The 18,997-nt window shown below is 40.6% G+C and overlaps 2 protein-coding genes across 5 annotated transcripts in view; one reads left to right on the forward strand and one right to left on the reverse strand.

Annotated features, from left to right (window-relative positions):
* The window catches only part of C14H7orf50 (chromosome 14 C7orf50 homolog), a 124,798-nt gene that overhangs the window by 51,446 nt on the left and 54,355 nt on the right, over nt 1-18,997 (forward strand). The gene's annotated exons all lie outside the window — the stretch shown is intronic.
* GPR146 (G protein-coupled receptor 146) overlaps nt 1-18,997 on the reverse strand; it is a 48,889-nt gene that overhangs the window by 10,872 nt on the left and 19,020 nt on the right. The window contains exon 2 of the mRNA XM_069029659.1: nt 16,110-16,151. The gene's annotated coding sequence lies outside the window, so the exon portion shown is untranslated. The remainder of the gene's footprint in view (nt 1-16,109; nt 16,152-18,997) is intronic.

Below are 18,997 nucleotides of genomic sequence, written 5' to 3' on the forward strand. Positions count from 1 at the left end.
ATCGTACCCAGCTTATGACAGGGCTTCCACGCATGACACACTTTCACTTCTACTTTGTGACTTTCCTGTGGGGCATCTCAGGCTGAACTTTGGTACTTTGAAATCAACAATAAAAATGACATTCTCAAGAACTGTGAGGGCGCGTTTCCGTTGCACGTGGCACGAGTACAGAGATACCCGTGTTCCTCAAATTGGTCTTTGCATTTTGCTTTGGCCGCCCTTTGAGGTTGCTCACTCTGCTTTTCCAGAAATTCTGAACATGTACTGTCTTCAGAACTCCTTCCTGTGGGCACCCCTCTCACTTGCTGGGTGACCTTTGTTACTGTTCCACAGATGTTGGCAACCTCTGTCTCATTTGTTTATCCTTTCGTTCTGTAAGCACTCTCTTTGTGGTAGATCATCTGCATAGCAGCTACCTGGTGATTCAGATCCCACTTGTGCCCTGATAATCTGCTTACTGCCCATGGCCTCTTGGCAACCTGCTAAGTAGACGCTTTTTTCCCGTTTTGACCTTTTGTTGTTGTTATTTATCATTGTTGTTATTATTAAATATATAAATAATATGTACAACTATTAATATAATCATTAACAATGTCAGCTGCACATTTGGCTTCTGTTTAGATTGTTCAGCTCTTTGGGAATCTGAGTTCATGTAAGGCCATGTCAAAAGTAAGTCTGCAAATTGCTGCTGCTGGTCACTAAGCATCACAAATGAGTTCAGATGGGCATTTGGTTTGGAAGAAAGAGGAAAACTTGATTTTAAGGTATGGCAACTGTTTTTTTAGGATGCACATATTCTGTAATAGGTTAGAACTGCAGAACTTCCTTCTGTTTCAGAGTTCATGGAAGGTTGCTCAGAACAACGTGTGTATCCATCCGAAATGAGTAATTGTATTTGCTTAGGTTCTCTTCCCCCCCTGCTGCCCCCCTCAATTTCTAAGCAGCCTTAAAGCTTATGAGGACAGATAACATACTTCAGTAACGAAAGACAAAAAAGATCAACCACCCTGGAAACCATAAGCAAAACTGCTAAATAGTATGTTTAAGAGCCCTTTGGATCTGCTGGAGAGTGGCAGTGTCATGGTGCTCTGGAAGGTTGTCAAGCACTGTGGGGTAAAAGTGCTGTGGAGAGGAGATAGCCCAGCACTGCAGCCCCTGAAGATTTGTGTGGAAGGAGTCCCTTGTTCAGACACAGATGCTATCTGCCAGGCACATCTGCCACTCCAGATAAATCCTCCTTTTTGTGCTGTTTATTTCTTTGCAGTGGAGCCTCTACAGGAGCTGGGTTGCCGGTGGCTGTGCCCTCCTGGCAGCTGCTGGGGAACAGCTGCACCAGGGGCTCTGCACGGGTTAACTCCATAAACTCAGTCATGTTTTGTTAAGTTCTCCCTGTCCCAGCATCAGATGAGTGGCACTGATGGGCTGCTCCACCTCTTCCTGACTTAGCTTTATCACTGAATTCTGTAAGAGCTTCTACGTGGAAAACATGACATATTGTTTCTTTTTTAACGTTTCTGTGCAGCGAGAAAGAATTCACTCTCGAATGAACAGTGCAGCTTTTAATACTTAAAGACTTCATCAGTGCAAAAAGTGAAATACCTTGCTTTTGTGCAGTTCTAAAGGTGGGGATTCCCTCAGGCAAAATGAATTTAGAAAGTGGTTACCTGTATTCATCCTTAGCTGCCAGGGGTTCTGAAATGAGATACAGTTTGGAGATGCCCAAATATCCACTAGAAAACACTTTTTTAAAATGATTAAGTTATGTGCAAAACAAAACCCCAGTAATTTTCCTAGTATTCATATTCACTTCCAGGAGCTTCCAGTATATTAAATAACAGGAATAATTAGAATGAATGCAGTATTAGAAAATCAGCTTACGTAAGGTGCTTCGGGTTCTGGGTTTTATAAAGTTGACCGGTTGGAATACAAGAAGTGACAGTTTTTAAGCATCAGCAGAGTAGATGGCGCCGTTCAGAGTGCTGAACAGCCACTTAGCACTGCTGCACTTCTGCTCCATACTTTCAGAGCACTTGGAAGCTGAATTTCATGCAGCCATTCTACTTTAAAACTAAGTAGCAACAACCTTAAATAAAATTGTGTCAGGATGACTGAAAGTTGTTATGTATATATATTAATTCTTTTAATTGCTTCACTGAAAACAAACTAAAAAAAATTTAACCTTCGTGAGAATTTTCAGTGTGCTTATAACTGGTGAGCCACAGAAACCAAAAGAATTAATTAAAAAATAAAGAAAATGTCACTTTCTGGGAGAGCACACAAGCAAATAATTTCCTTCAGGTTAAAACTGAATGTAAGTTGCAGATTCTTTTTGTATGAAATACTTCAACTCAGTGGATCTAAGAAAGGTTACACACACCTTCAGAAAGCATCTTTACTGTTGTGATGTTGATGTTCAGAGCAGCTGGGACTTAGCAGACACTTTATCCCACTGTTTTTAATGCCAGTATTTAGTTCATTTATTCTGACTTCAGGAACCTAACAGACTAGATAGATTTTGTTAATGAATCTTTCATAACTTATAATCATCCATGTTTCAATATAAGGAGTTTTGCCCCCAGTATCTACAGACACTTAAACTGTAGAGCAGCAGGTCAGTTAAGACCAGTTTTGGGGAAAAAACATTTACGAAACTTATGTGTTCCCATTTTTATCTAAAGGTCATTAGATCCTAGAAACTTCTGCTGAGGCCTTTTTAATATTTGAGATAATATAAAAGACAGTTTTATGGTAAAATTCTTTGTTTAGGTACTGTCTTTTAATAAATGCAGACAGGTCATTTGCACCTCTTCTTACAAGATAGCAAGTGCCTGGATCTCTGCATTTCCAGCATTTTGGAACTGCACAGGTTCCAGGTAAGGAATGTTTGTACTTCTGGTTCGTGTAAATCAGCATCGCCCCAGTAAAGAAGACAGATTCTCGCCAATCCAAATTAATGCAAATGATACCAATTCTGGGCTTTGCTGACTGAATTTAGTCCAGGAAGAGAGTGTCAAAGGTGCATGGACTGTGCTGGAATTACTCTGTAAATGAGTTGGCCCGGTGAGCTGGCAGGGTGGAAACAGCAGCTCTTATCTTCTCCCACTGTTTGTCAGCTTCACCCGTGCTCAGGGCTTGTGGCAGGAACTCTGCTGAAATTTGGCAGCACGGAAACAATCCCCACAGATCTTTTGGTGCCAGTTGCAGAGACTGACAGGAGGAACAGATGGTACTTTTCCTGGAAGATATAACATAATGCTGTTTCCTATTAGAAACACTGGTGAAAGCTGACTCGGTGACTTATCAACCAGACCATCACGTTGGCTGGGTAGGAAACTCTTGTGGAACAGATTCTGACTGCAGGGACCAGGTTTCCAGTAAAAGCAGAAATATTGACATAGTTCTTTATCAGATAGCATATATAAGAACTATAAAACTGGTTTGAGTTTAGAGTTTGAAGGGAAAAATCAGCCCTCAGCAGAGTTACAGTAAGGCTGAAATGACTTCAAAATTTGTCACATCCGCTGGAGATAAACATATCTTTCTGTTAATTGCTGGCAAGTCTGAGACATCTTGTTCCTGATGCTCCTGTGGCTTTTAATTTTCACTGCTTGGTGAAGGAAATAGCATTTTCTAGCTCCCTCCTGGATGAACTTGCATAATCACTGATTACATCTTATTCCATTTATAATGTCGGAATAAAAGATTTTAAATTTACATTCTAGGGGGTCTAGTATAATATTAATGCTGATCTAAGCTTGGTTATTATTAGATGGTAAGATTTAGAAGAAGAATTTTCATTTACCAGGGGCTTGAGGCATCTTACTGACATGAATGAGTTCTGATTTGTCCATCTCTTGCTTGTCATGTGCCACTCCCCACTTCATCAGCGACGGGGTTTTTACCTCTTAGTCATCAAAATGTCCTACCAATAAACTCGATTTCTTATAAGACCCCCCACTGCAGCCATATGTGTATTTCAGACCTGAAAATAACCTTTAGCACGTTCTGTTCTGGGATGCTGATAAAGAGTTTGACAGGTTTGAGTATTTGATGCTTTCATTTGAGTCCTTGGCCATCCTTTCACAGACCTGTGGGTGGGGATGCTTCCTTAGATACTCTTAAAGGGTGTTGTTTTTCCAGGCCAACATGAGGCTGGACAAATATTTCCAAGGGCAAAAAAACCCTCCAGAGTAATTCTGGGGGAAGAAATGTGCAAAGGAGTCTGAGACCTCTGTAAATCTGGACTCTAAACCTAAAGCCTCCCATTACAAAAACATCTGTGAAGTTACACCTGGAGTCTACTACCAGTAGCCACCTGCTGCCCACACTGTGTCCATTCCATGGTATTTTGGAAAGCCATGCTTAGGATTTATACGAATTCCTGGGACTGCAGCCACATTAATGGCATGGAAATAGATGCTAGTGCTTACTAACTGCAGTGTATCCAGTCACATGCCATACAGCAAATAACTTTGTAAATTCTGAACAGATTTTTTGTAGAGGTTTCTTAGTGTCCTTCATAGGTAACATGCTGTTTTTGAAGTCTTCCCTGCTTCAGGAAGCAAAACCAACTTCTGTAGCAGCTTTGTTACTTCAGGAGCCCTGATATGTAAAATTACATTGGGTTTGCATGGCAAGGTTTTGGGAAGGTATTCAGTTTTATTTCTCATTACCCTGCTCTAATTTGGTGGTTAAGTAATTAATTTTTCTGTAAGTTGAGTCTGTTTTGTTCAGGATGGCAGTGGGTGAGTGATCTCTGATCCCTGTCCTTCTCTCAACCCACGAGGCTTGAATGCTATTTTCTCTCCCTGACCAGCTGTAGAAGGGAGTGATAGAATGGCTTTGGTGGATACCTGGTGCCCAGCCAAGGTCAGCCCACCACAAAAATAAATGTATAATCTGCTTCCTCCTGTGCTAATGGGTGGAAGCCTGAGGAGTAATTAGTTTGTCAGAGAGCCAGTTTCTTACTAATGATTGATAAATGGTTGTTTTTACAGAGCCCACACAGGCACTGGGTGCTGAGAACAGTAAAGCACAGTTTGTACGGAGGTCACTGGAGCCTGCTTGTCTGTCTTTACTTAAATGAGCCGTGCTTGTTGTAGCTGTTGTGGAAAATACGCAGAATATTCTGATAAGCTCTTATCTGATGTTCAGATCCTGCATGCAGGAGTTCACATGAATGAGTCTGATGTACAAATCACAAACATTGATGTTTATGTGAATCACTTTGTCCAGACATTTGATTAACTCTGTTGCATCACTTCAGAATCGGTCTGACTTCTTTAGAAATCCATGGAATTCTGTTTGGACTTAAGTGATGGAGCCAATCAAACACGTGACAGATGTGATGCTGGCATGACAAATAGGGTGCTGCCTTTTATGCTGCTTTAGCATTTCTGTCAGAACCACGGAAAGTTCAGCTGACAGAGCCCCAAGGGAAAGTAGGTGTTGGTAGAAAACAGATTTACAAAAATCACAGTGATGAGTGTAGTTAAAAATGCTTATGGAGGCTAAAAGGGCAGCAGTCATTCTGCTTATTCCGAGCTTCTGCTGAAAGCAGTTAGGAAATTTTTTGGTGCTTTGAAGTTTGCCTTTGGCTTACCTCCCTTGTAATATAAATGAAAATGCAACCTAATTGTGATTAATTAGTTAATTAGTTTCTGCTGTGTCTATCTGCTTTGCAGTAATATTTCACAGTATGATTTGCTGCATGTTCATTTTTATCCCATGAATAAAATATTCATAAGGATCTCACTTTCATTGAGAACTTTTTTTCTCTCTTAAAGACTAATTGGATTAACTTTTGATCAATTCCTCTGCTATACTTCTCCTCTTCTGTAATACTTCTAGATTTAATATACAGAAACATTGAGATATTGTGTATTCAGAGCAATTAATAAAAGAATGTAAAAGCACATAGTCATCACCTAAAGAAACATGGAGAAATCCAGCCTAATGTGCATGAAAATTGATATGCACAAGAAAAGCTACTGTAACTTTGTTTTGGCCGACCGGATAAAAGTGGGAGTGTGATAAATGCAAACTGCGATGTTTGCCCTAAAGAACTGTTTTCTGAAAACCAAACATTGTTTTCTAACAGTGGCACTATTCATTTTTACTGGTCCAAGGCTTAGATGCATCTATGTAAATTCTTTCTAGGCTCTTAAAAACCAAAAGCAATCTAAAAGGTGAACGGCTTAAAACCTCACCTGGGAGGCACTGCCTTGCTGTCCCTTGGTGGCTGGCACAAACATTTTGCCCATGAAAGCCAGACCCTTTTCTGAGTGAGCTCAGCAGAGGCTGCAGTGTCTCATTCCTGTGGCAGGAGCAAACAGTGGCAGAGTGGCACTGGACCCTGCACACACGGGCTCATCATCCCCTAAGATGCAGCCGCACGCTCTTATTGGCACAGGGGGCTCTGGCAAAAACAGGGCCTGATCCTGCCCTAGGCACGGTGCTGTGTCCCCTGTCCCTGGTTGTGAAAGGGTTTGGAGAGGTCTTTTTTTTTGGGGAAGGACAGAGGGAAAGGACACACTGTGGTTCAGGGAACAGTTCAGCCTTTGGTGTCATTACGTAACGGGAGGCAAACAGCGGCTGCATCAAACCGGGAGAGCTTTGGGACAGGAAAAGGATTTGACCATGGGAGCAGCTATTCTGTGCACGTTAACAGAGTCATGGACCTGCAGCAAAATGAGCCAAGCTGACAAAAATATGATGTTAGTGAGATGTGATTTTCTTCAGAGCTGCTCATCACAGCTGTGTGTGCCAGGAGTCATATCCCTTCCCACCTCGGAAACACAAGGCTGTTTAGCAAAAGCCTGCAACATCCACTTGGCCTCTGGAGGCTTTAGACAGTAACCAACATGAGACCTGAAAGAGAGCCAGTGTGGGCTTTAAAATATACTTTACTGTAAACCTCAGAATTCTTCTAAGCATTCAGAAGAAACATTTTAATTGGGGGAAAAAAAAAAAATCATGTAAGGAAAATGGTGCTGCTCTGTCATCTGACTTTAATTAGGTGGTAGGTAAATGTAAATTCTTTGCATTTGAATAAAAAGCCTGTAATATCATTATTCCATCTATTTAGCTTGAATACAAATAGTCCTTAAATAATTTTCCCTTTTAAGCTGTAATGAAGAAATAATTTATGTGTTTTCCTTCCTCCCCAAAGCAGTAAAGTTTAATATATGATTTTACTTACGACCAAAAAAGGAATTGACCCATACAATGAATGAAGAATTTGTCATTCATGTTAGCATGTGTATCTTCTTTGGTGTATGTAATATAAATGTGTTTCATTATTTTATACCATTAGTTGCTTGTTTTTAATTTTGCAGTTTCTTAGAAGCTAAAACTTCACAATAGGACTCTGAGACAGCCTCTAAGGTTAACACCTGAGATCTTTCTGAGTATTGATATTGATCTAAGTATTTCCTTAGTTCCATTTATTTTGTTCCCTTTGGCTAAGCTTGCATTGTTTATATTAAAGTTAAAACCCCTCAAGTCTCTATTTACAATGTCTATCACACAGCAGGTCTGCTTGTAGGTCCCATGTAAGTATTTTCCATCAGATGTTCTATTGCTGGAAATTGGGCAAATTATTAAGTAAACAAGCACTTCTTTAAGATCTGAAGTAACATGTCTTTGAGGAGACTGTGTGGAGCAGCCCAGGATTATGCCTTTTCCTTTTTTTATGGTTGTAGTATTTCATACTTATCCCTCATTTGGTTAAGCTGTGATGTATGGTTTGTATTTTGAAACACAGAGAAGAAAACCCAAACTGTGTTGTTGATTTATATTTGATATAATACCAGTGACAGTTGGGCATGGAGTTGAAGGGGAAGTATGCTTTCCTTTTGAAATTCAGACCTCATAAACTTCAGCATATTGGCTTTTTGCAGGAGAAAAATGCAGATACTGGGAGATGGAATAGCACTCCTTTGGTCTCCAGGGAGAGCAGGAGGCAATAATGTGGCTCCTTTGAGTCTGCTGCTCTCTTGCTTTTATAGAGGCAACTGCTAGCTCTTATGGGCCCTGCCAGTCCATCACTTCTTTCAGTCTGCAGTGCCCATAACCTAATACCTTTTCCATTTGCCTGGTTGGGTTTGTCCAGCAGACTTTCCACAAGGTTTGAGTGTAGAGATACAGAATCCCTGACACAATTGTGCTCTGTAACTACAGCTTGTAGTGACAAGTGGTAGTTGATCACCTGGAGTTACTTGGGGAACTTGGTGGGGCTGTGATTGCTGTGCTTTGACCATCAAGGTCCACATTTTAACAATACCCATACTTACAGAACTTTCCTGGATATTTCTTGTGTTTTCCTTCCTCCCTGGAGCAGTAAAGTTTGATATGCTTTTACTTATCAACCCTAAAATGAATGAGGAATCCATGGGCAGACCCATGGATGGGGTTTTGTGCTGAGACTTGGCCCTGGCCACACAGCTGCAAGGGGACTGAGGGAAATGTTGAGGTTTACTTTTGTGACTTATTTTTTAACTCTGCCTCATTGCAAAGTCAGCAAGCACAAGCCTCAGTGAAGGTGGAGCCTCTTCTGTGACCTGCCAGGAAAATTAGCCCAGACCTAAAACACCTTTAAGCAGAAGCCAGATATTTTTGCTGTGCACATGGTAGAGGTTCAGCTGGACAGGAGTCTGGTGTGAGCGTGAGACACACGCAGAGAACATCATGCACTGTTTATTTGTCACCACTAAGCAGCAAGGGATCACAGAAGCCTTGGAGGTCTCCTCACAAGATTAATTTTCAGATGCAGTGTACTGTTCAATGCTTTTGGCTTGATTCATACACTGAATATGGCAGTTCCCTGTCCATCTTACCCATAATATGTCTCTCAGTGCTGATGGTTCTGTAAAGTTAATGCACAACCCTAAAGTTCGTAATTACAGGTAACTTGTTAATGTGAAAGTGGGATGTGAACAGTGCAGGTTTTTGTTTACAGAATAATGGCTCAGATGTTTAAGCCACCATATGGTTAAGGTGCTGATGTCCCTAATGTGCTGCTACATCTAACTGATAGACAAATCTAGTAATACTTTTTATTTACAGAAGCTAAATAAGACCAAGACAAAGTTCTGTTCAATTTTGTTTGACATTATAGTGACTTTCAGAAGTTCACCTTTCTGGAGTGCTCTATGCAGTAACTTAGGCAGAGTCAGTGATTCAGGTGGATTAAACAAATCACAAGGTTAAAGTGAAAGTAGTTTTTCAGGACTGTGGTTGCCAGAGTATTATTTTTATGAGCTGCAGTGGTTTCATTGAAGCATCACTACAATATTAATGAATTAGCGGGTGTGTTTCAGCCCTTCATATCCATGTGCAGACTGTCTGTAAAGAGTGGTTATTCATATAAAGGATTATCACAAATATTCCTCAGTATACTTTTATCTTAAGCTGGTACCTTCAAAGGGATGCAAACAGTTGGTGGCTCGTGATAAAGAGACTGTGGTGTGGGCAAAGATCTCCTGGTTCATTGCACAGAATGAAGCCAATCCCCACTGACATTCCTTCTCATTTTTCAGTGTTACTGTTCTAAGTATAAAGCAAGATATAGTATTAATGGGATTAATTCAAGACTGTTTATTTCTGTTTCATCTTAGTGTGAATATGCAGCAAGTTCATATTTGGTCATAGCAAGTCTGAAAATGCTTTGGTAATTACATAAAAAAATGAAATTGAATGTGCAAATCAGCTGAGGTAAGCAAGACTTATTTGCAAATTTTAGATTAGTTGGCTTTAGCAGTGCCTTTTATATGGGCACAGCTTTGAGTCACTTTCATTTTTCATCTGCTACAGTATTTCAGGTTGCAAGAACTTTGATGGAAAACTTAAAAAAGGCGACCACAATTGTACCAGTGCCGCAACCCCATTAATCATCCATTCATTCCTCAGAAGCAGCGTCTCTGGTTTGAGGAATTCACCCAGCTCTCCCTGAGGGCCGTTCCAGATGAAACTGGCTGTGGCAGCTGGATGTGCCACGGCCCCAGCACAGCCTCCTGCCTGCTGAGGGCCGCCAGAAAGCGAGTGGCACCTGCTTGGTGTCCCGGTGGGACCACAGAGGAGCTCATGCTAAGGGGCACTGCAGTGCTCTGAGCAGCTGAGGCAGCTCAGGGTTCCCAGCTTGTGCCAGCTCCAGCATTACAGGAGTGGGAACCTCTTCCATCACAGCTCCTTCCTCTGCTGATGTGAACCAGGATCCTTATGTAATTTTTAGTGAAAATCCCTCAGACCTGCTAACCATGCTAATTCAGAGCAGCTTTCCCAAAGTATTCTGAGCTTGTGGCTTGCATTAGTAGCATGCCTTTTATTTATTTATTTTGGAAAGACCATGATTCTGTTTCGAAAACATGGTTCTGTGCAAAAGACCTGATAGGTGCATATCAATAGGAGTGGTAATAACGGGCAAGGCAGGAGTATTTCTGTCTTTTCCAGTCAGTAGGATTTTAAACTTGGGTTCTTTTATATTTGACCCTGGTTTGTGTGGTCAAACTGCTGAAATTCCCTGTTAGGTCGTTGCCTGTGTGGATGTATTAGAGACGTTTTTTGGTGTGTCTGTGTGCATCTTTTGTCTCTGCATACTTTGGATAATTTTATTAGCTACTGTTTGAAAATGTCACTAGACATCAAATCAGTTTATTTAGCTATTGTGGGCTAATCCAAACTTACAGGATATAATACACAGCTCCTGACCTTTTCCTGTTACCAGGCTTTCAGCAGCTCTTTCCTTTGCAGATCTCAGGTGGTAGGGAGGGAGGGAGGAAGGGCTTTAACCCTCTGGGTGTATTTTGCATTGCTTACAGGACAGGCTGAAGGCACTGCAGGACAGACTGAAGGAACTACATCTCCCTTTGCAGCACAGGAGAAGCAGGAGAAAGTACAAGCAAAGGAAAAAGTTTAGGGCATTACTGTCTTCCCTAAAAAAAAAGCTTGGCTGCAGTCTCCCCAGCCTTAAACCCTTTAAAAAAGTTGTAAAGCACCAAGTTTGCAAGCTCCAGACTGTGGTGGTGAGCAGGATTTTACAGCCAGCTGACCATGAAGTGCTACCAGCTTCTAAAATCTGCTTGACTGCACATTACTTCTTGAAACCTTCTAGATTTTGGAGACAATTGTTGCACAAAAATCTTTGAAGAGGAGGTGGCATGATTGTAGATCTATTTCATCTAAAGGTTATGGAGAATGGAAATGGAGTTAAAACAACATTTCTTCTAGCTGTCCCATTTTGCTATTGCCACTTTTGATCTATGCTCATGTGAAAAAACAATTTATGAATAGATCTCTACCCCAAGAGGTATTTTGATAGCACAATCTATTGTATTTGTTGTTAATAGCAAATTTTAAAGGGAAGAAGAAAACAGAGGAAGAACACAACAAAAATGTTGACCTCAATGAATGAAAATTGGACTGTTTGTACTCTGAGAAAATTGAGATAATTTGGGCAATAAAAATCCCATGCTCAAAGAATGAAAATAAATAACATACACAGTGTGTGGAAATGGGAGGGAGCCATTACAGTGGGACAGATTCACTGAGGTCTTTTTTACATAGTAATTCTTAATAATGTGGGAATATTTTTTTTTCAGTTAAGGACTAGAACTGTCCTGGAGAATGTTCCTGGAGTTCGGCAGCAGTGCAAAAGGATGGTTTACAAACATTTCACACCAGGAAAATAGTTGGAAAGCAGTAATATGGTGTTTGGCCACTACTATTATGAGCAGCAATAGATGCAGTTTTTGTTGCATTTGAGCCATTTGGCAGATTAGCAGTCCATTTATCTGTTACCAAAGATTTCCTAGCCAGGAAATCTACTTTGCAGTAATTCCATATTTTAGGCTGAGTCTTCTTTTGAGGAAAAGAAGTGATTAAAGAATAGCATGTCAAAACAAAGGGTTAAACCATCAGTTAAGTACAGCACAGTAACACTGCAAAGTTTGACTCTGTTTCTAGATTTTGGAATGAATTTTCCTTTAAGCAGTAGCTAAATGGTTTCCTTAGATTGTTCGTGTGTTGCACGAACCAGATCAGATCAGTCTTAAAGTTCATAATTTTCCCCAGAGTGTCTGAAATCCTACTACAAAGAGTCCTTTCGTCTTAAGAGTCTGACACCAAGTAGAAATGAAAGGCTGAAATAATAACACCACTAACTTGGTTTAATTAATTGTATGTTTCTGTGCTTAGGCTTGAAGAGTGGAAAGTATTGCTTTAAAGACTACCTACAAAACTGGTGAATGAGCAGCCACTCAGGGTGCCACTTCAAAGAGAAACACCCAAAAGAGCAACAGAAGGGAAGCTGCTTTTGAATTCTCTCAGTTCCTCCTGGCAGCCCAGGGCTTCCAAAGGAAAACAACCCAGAAATGGTTATTTTCTTTTGTGTTAGTTACATAACCAGCTCCCAGCAAATAAAGCTGGAGGTGGAGCAGCCATACAAAGACCCACTTTGTAACCTGTGCCTGCCATAGCTGTACAGAAGAATCTCACCTGAATTTAGGAGTTTTTCCTTCCTGGCTCAGGGAGATTCCTTACACTGTCTGCAGACAACTTGATAAAATTCAGGAGCTGGGTGAAACTCCTGGTTGCACTGGTGGATATTATGTAATTTGAGCCTTCATGGTTACTGCAGATTTGTACCTTACTGCTGAAGCAGTCAAACAAATCTTGGTTTCTACTATTTTTTATTTTGCAGATTTCTCTGTATGCAATATTGTAATAAGTAAAGCACTAGAGGAAAGTGACTGCAAAAGGGAAAGCTGGTTTATACAAGAGCACTCAGTCTTCCCTTTGGGATCAGTTGAAGCTCCAAAAATTGTGCTTTCATGTTAACCATCCTATGCCACCTTTAAACTGTGCCTTCCATGAGGCAGCATTTGGGATGCAGGCTGGTACTTTGTTTATTTGGGAGGCTGGTACTTTATTGCTGCAGATGACAGCCCTGGCTGGTCAGCAGCCTTTGTTCCGGTCTTTGTTCTGGCTCTTTGTCCCCTGCTTGTCCTGCATCCCACCGACTGTCAGCTGGGGGAATCACTGGCTCTGCCTCCCTCACTGTTTCCTTCCCCCAGCTCTACAATGCTCTTGGGTTTGGAACTTCAGTTTGTGATTTACTAGTTACAAAATCTGAGGATTACAGGTGTGCTCCTTTACTGTGCTCAGGTGTCAGCTGTAATGCTGCTGCTGGGATGTTGTAGTGCCCTCATTTAAAGGGTGATTGGGAGAGCAGTCTAAGAGTAGCTGTAACTGATGATGTAACAGGTAAAAAGGATCAAGAGAATTTATACATTTGGCAGTTCTAACCATTTCTTACACTTACTTTATGGACCTGGAAAGGAGGGACTTAAAATAACTATGAAATTCTAAAATGTCACCTGTGCCCAGCTTCTACAAACTTTATTATCATTACCTCTGTAAGAATTAAAAGTCAGTTCATGTGCTCCAGAGCAGCAAATATTGTCAGACAATGTGTAATGGAAATTTCTGAGAGCCAATATTTAACATCTTCAAATGAGAAGCATCCAGGATAACTTTTGAAATCACTCGAATTCACTATATATTACATCAAAATGTGAAGGTAAACATTAAGGTATTTTCATCAGATGGCTTTAAATTAATCTTTGGATTTCCCTCAAAAAAAGAAATGAAGACTCTCTGAGTAATGGAGAAACGGTGCCCCTCATACTGCTCTCACTCTGAAGTATGACAGAGAAAAATTACTTGGAACCAATTCCATTTCCATGTTTAAACTCTTGTTATTTGAGTCCAGAATGCTCTTAAATTACCTGATTTAGGCCTTGATACTGCAAATTAACTCTGTGTAGTTAGATGCATAAACAGAGGCACAACAAACCCCACTGAAATTAATAGGTCTTGTGTGGCCTGGGGCTCTGTCTCATGGGGCTGTTTACTGGGGGGTTGTTTAAGTGTTTTAAAATGTTTCCCAAGTAAGTATGTGACGTTCCATAAATGACAGATCAGTAGTAGCAAACTTCAAACTCTCTTACAAAGTGGCTTTTCCTGGCTTTGTTTAGGAAGGTCTCTTTGATTCTGCTTGTGTTTAATGTGCTGCTGGGTAACTGTGGAACACAGATCTTCTTAAACCAAATTCAGAGAGTATCATGAACTGACACCTGCTTAAGTCTTTAATTAAAAGTGGTTTAATCTCTAACAATCTCTGTGTACATAAGCAGAAAGTATCTGTGTTTCATGTGTACTTTGAACTGCCATTCATTTAGAAATCAAAGATTTGTAAATGAAACACAGTATGCCAGACATGATGATGTTTGACTGGAATCTCTTCTTGTTGGCATAGCCAGGTTTTCCTCGTGCTGTCAGGCCCCGGGAATACATTCTTATTAAAAATTATGGAGAGAGGGTAAAATATAAAAGGAAGGCTATCTTTAAAAAAATGTGTGTATCAACTATATATAAAATATATGTAAAATAGGCAAACACACACAGTGGGACCTGTAGTGGAGAATTGCCAGTGGCATCAAACTTCTTTAGCTGAATGTCTTGCAGGTGAGTATTTTGGAGGAGCCTTTTCTACACCAGCTCTAGGTTTTGGCGTAACAGATTTTTATTTTCTTAACAACACCCTCTGAAAGAGTGGTTGCCCATGGAGCTCATACATGTAATGGGTTTATGACTGGCCTTCAGTGAAGAATTTAAACTTAAAAGCTTGTCTTGCTGTAGCTGATATCTTACTCAATATATCCTTTCTGTTTTTATACATAGTCTCTAAGATTAGTGTGGTTGAGTATATTGAAAGTAATAAAAAACAGACACAGAAAAATTGTTGCATGTTTAAAGAAAAAAAATCATAAAATGAAAGAGGAAGTGCATCATTTATTATAACACCATGTAGACTAATGAAAAACATACTGCAGGCTGGAAATTTGTTAAGAGCCGAGCTCAAAAAGTTTCCACTCCCAAAAAATGCCTTGGGGCCTCCAGCTGTAAGCCTGTGGCTAAAGAGGCCCTATGGTAAACTGACATAAAAAATAAGCACTCCATAAACAGTCAGCTCCTGTTTCACAAGAGTTGGAAGGAAATTTTTTTAAAGTATTATCTATTGATGCTGACTGTACTTTATCAAAGTGAAGGGAGGCAGTGCATTTATGACTAGAATGTTCAATTGAGAGTTGGACACTGGGCACCAAGATGTTACATTCACTGTACACAGCAGAACATGAAGAAGATGCAATGACTTGCTGAGAGTAACAGAACAGCAGCTGGTACTTGCAGAGCTGGAATTAACATTAAATAATTCCTGGCTTCTCATGCTTTACTCATTAGACCGAGCTGAACAAGTCCCCTGTTCCTCTCTGTGCTGAGCAGGTGCCACCCCTTGTACCCAAGCACATTCTTTTGCTGTGTGCAAATACCCCCTCAGAGCATTGGTGGTGTTGGCACCATCAGTGCTCACATGAATGGAATTGGCCACTTGGAGAAGACAAGATGAAGTTTTGTGTCTGTCCTTTAAATCTGAACAGATTAAATTTAGATTAAAAGTCTTAAAGGTGCATCTTCCTTGCTGCCCAACAAGGGCTTGGCTTTGCCTTTGTCTTTGCCCTTCTCCTTGATTAGCCCTTGTTAATGACACTCATTCCCATGGGCCCTGGGCTTCCAGGCAAGTTTAACTGTCAGGATGCTCTCGCAGGGAGGCACTGCAGCCTCCATTCCTTCTTCACCTGGATTGGGAAGCAGTTTGCAGAAGTAATGCCTATTAAACCTTCTGATGTGCCTCCAGTCTGTTTCTGCCGAGGTTTCCCTGCCTGGCAAAGAGCCCTGGAATGCCCCCAGGATGATGGGACACTTCCATGGAGTCCAGATTTCACAGAGTTAGAAAGATGTAGTAAATTGGATGTAACTTTGTATGAGACTGTTTAGGTGGCTGGTTTGTGATCTTTGAGAAGCACAGTCTGGGAGTTAATTTTACTTATTTTAGCTAAATCTTCACGTAGGACTTGGTAATCCAGTACCTTTTTACAGAAGTAAATAGCAGGTCTAAAAGTCCCAATTGTGGTAAGTATTTTCACAGTTTTACACTGATGAAATAAGCATGCACAACAATAATCACACTGTATTGCTACAGCTCTACTTACATGAGGTGCAGCCCAGGAAAATGTCACTCTGAGATGGAGCCACTGGGAGGAGAAAAGGAGAAAAAAAAGAAAAGGTGAAACAGTTAGTTCTAGGTGATTGAAAGAAATAAAACCAAAATTTATCAAATCTGGTAAATACAGACTTTTTTTTTCTTTTTTCTTTCATCTCCCTATACCATCTTCTGTGTAGCATTTACAACACCCAGTGTTTTCATCCAGTGATTAGAAAATCTGTGACGTAATTGTTCATGGTGTTTGATGTTGTATCACAGTGGGGCTGATGGTTCTGTTTACACTTGTGAGTTGGAGATATTGAATAAAAGCTGTAGATTGATCTAAAAATAGAACCATAACTTCCTTCTCCTCATTAAAAATGTTATGCTTGGTGGGTTAAAACTGACATATAACAGTCCCGATGTGAAATATTTGCCCTGTAATATGCAACTATGATAAATGTCACTTTGGTTTGGTACTCTAAAAAGTGGTGGGTTTGGCACACAGTGTCATGTTATTTCACTTTACTGAGTATGTGTTTGCTCCTTTGCATGCTTTGGGGAAAAAATACAGAGAATTGTATTTTATGGCATTATAAGAAGTGTAATGCATTTGTCCACTCAAAATTTGTGACTGCTATTTCAGTATGCAGATACAACTCATCTAAAGGAGAAGAAAAAGTAAGTAAAGCACTAATTTCCATATGTATTGCAGTAGGAAAAAAAATACAAACAGGCATACATAAGGCATTAAAGAGGTTTTAGCTGAGATTGATGACTGAACAGTAATATTTGTAGAGAAAGGCAACCTTTACGAGTAGATGAGTTTTCCCCTAAAAAGAAAGATTAACTAGTTCAAGGGTTCAATTATGACTGAATTTTGAGGTAAGTAGAATACTTTGCTTGGGAAAAAATGGTTTAAGATAGCTGCCTGTGCCACTTCATTCTGTTTTGTAATGAAGTTTTATTGAGAGATGCAACACTGGTCTGTGAAAGATCTGATCTCACTCTGATGCACTTTTTCTCCACTATTAGCACCAGTTATGGTTGTTACTACCACATTTTCCAGTCAGGGCTCCCCAGCTCCCCTGCTCTCCTTGGCCTCTCTGCCCTCTGTTTGACATCTTGTGGTTGGCATTTAAGGACCCAAGAAAAACAAACAGTGCAACCAGTATTTTGCTTGTAATTTTAGTTCCATAGTTTTATGGAGAATAGTAAATAGAAGGACAAACTGTTACTATTTTTCTGTGGTCTTGATCTTAAGAGAAAGGGATTTTCGTGGCCAGTGTGTCCTCGTGATGTGCCACACAGGTGGAAATGCCCAACACCAACTCTGGTGGCTGTAAAACCCTGCAGTAGTGGCTGGTCCATCATAATCTCTGGCTGGCCTCTCAAGAACAAAAATAAATCTGCCACAAACGCATGCAAAGAAGGAGCAGCTCTTCTGTTCATACTTTCATGCAAATTTAAGCCGCATTCATGGGACAGCTGCCCCGTGCTTTAGAGCAGAAACTGGCTGTGGAGAGCTTCTCCTGGCTGGTGCCTCTCACTGCTGAAGTCCCACCTGGGCACAGCTGTAACACATCTGGAGCTCTGGAAGCTCCAGCTGTGTAAGGAGAGGCTGCAAGAGATGGCTTCCCCTGAGTGATGCAGTTCTTCAGTGCTTTAGTGGTGTCCTATGGCCTCATCTGCATGTGCGTATGGATATCACTAGAATTAGACATGGAAATTGTTGAATTCAGCTGGCAGAGTTGCACAAGTTTCTTCATATGCATAGCAAGGTGCATTACTGAGATCTGCACTCCAAGGACCACTGCTGTGTGCTCAGGGAGCTCTTAGGGCTTGGCTGGAGAAAGATTCTGTGGTCACCCAGCAGTCTCCAAAGAGAAGCTTTGCTACTGCTGACCTACTGCAGCTTCCCAAGGACAGTGTATTCCTCCTTAGTTACTCAGGAGCCCTTCTCAATTGATTTTCTTGCTTTCTAATCCTTGCTGTTGAAGTACAATTTCTTTTATGTAATAAACAATGTTTCAGGATTGATTAAATCACAACATGAATCATAATGGAAATGCTGAGCTATACACACGGCTTTTCACATCTGTAAGTCTGTGGAGATGAATAACAGGTTTTGTAGTGACAGCCTTAAAGTGGGTTTGCAGTTGTGCTGGGAGCAGAACTAGCTGGCTTTTTTAATGTAGGCAACTTGAGTGGAATAAAATGCTGGTTAATCAGTTTGAAATGAAATTGTGGCAAGGACAGAATGAGCATAGTTATTACTAGATAGCATAAAGAATGGAGTATGATGTCAAAGGTCACGTGTAATTACACTTTTCTTCATGAGGCCTGTATTTTATATTCTAACAAATACAATTCATGTATTGTATTCATCACACAGAATTCTGAATCAGAACATAAAATTTTGCAGTGCTACAGGTAAGAAAAATGAAAGCGATAAGGAGTAGCAGCTGTGTAGCTAATGAAGGAGTTAATTCCAACGTGTGTTTTAGGCCATTAAATACTACAAAGCAAAAGGTGCTGCTTTGCCAGCACAAACCAAAGGAAGGCAGTTAATTACCACTCCCTTCCTCAGCCAGCATCGCTGGGAATAGCGGAGAGCTCCGGCAGGAGCCTGCACGAGAAATGTGCAAGAAGATAGAAATCACTGGAGCAGCTGTCCTTAGCAAGGAAAATCTTCTGTATTCTGCATGTGGATATGAATTGTTCTCCATGCAAATGTTTTTATCCTTTCAGGCTGGAATAAGTTTTACAAAGTTATCAAACTAAGGGCTCAGGTGGTTTTTTTCTGTGTCAGGACTGTCCAGAGGCTGCGATCTGCAGGCCATCCAGTTCATCATTGTTCACACTGTGATTTTCTTTCTTTCTTTTTTTTGTTTG

The sequence above is a fragment of the Aphelocoma coerulescens genome, chromosome 14, assembly GCF_041296385.1.
Source record: "Aphelocoma coerulescens isolate FSJ_1873_10779 chromosome 14, UR_Acoe_1.0, whole genome shotgun sequence".
In the NCBI taxonomy this organism is placed as follows: Eukaryota; Metazoa; Chordata; class Aves; order Passeriformes; family Corvidae; genus Aphelocoma; species Aphelocoma coerulescens.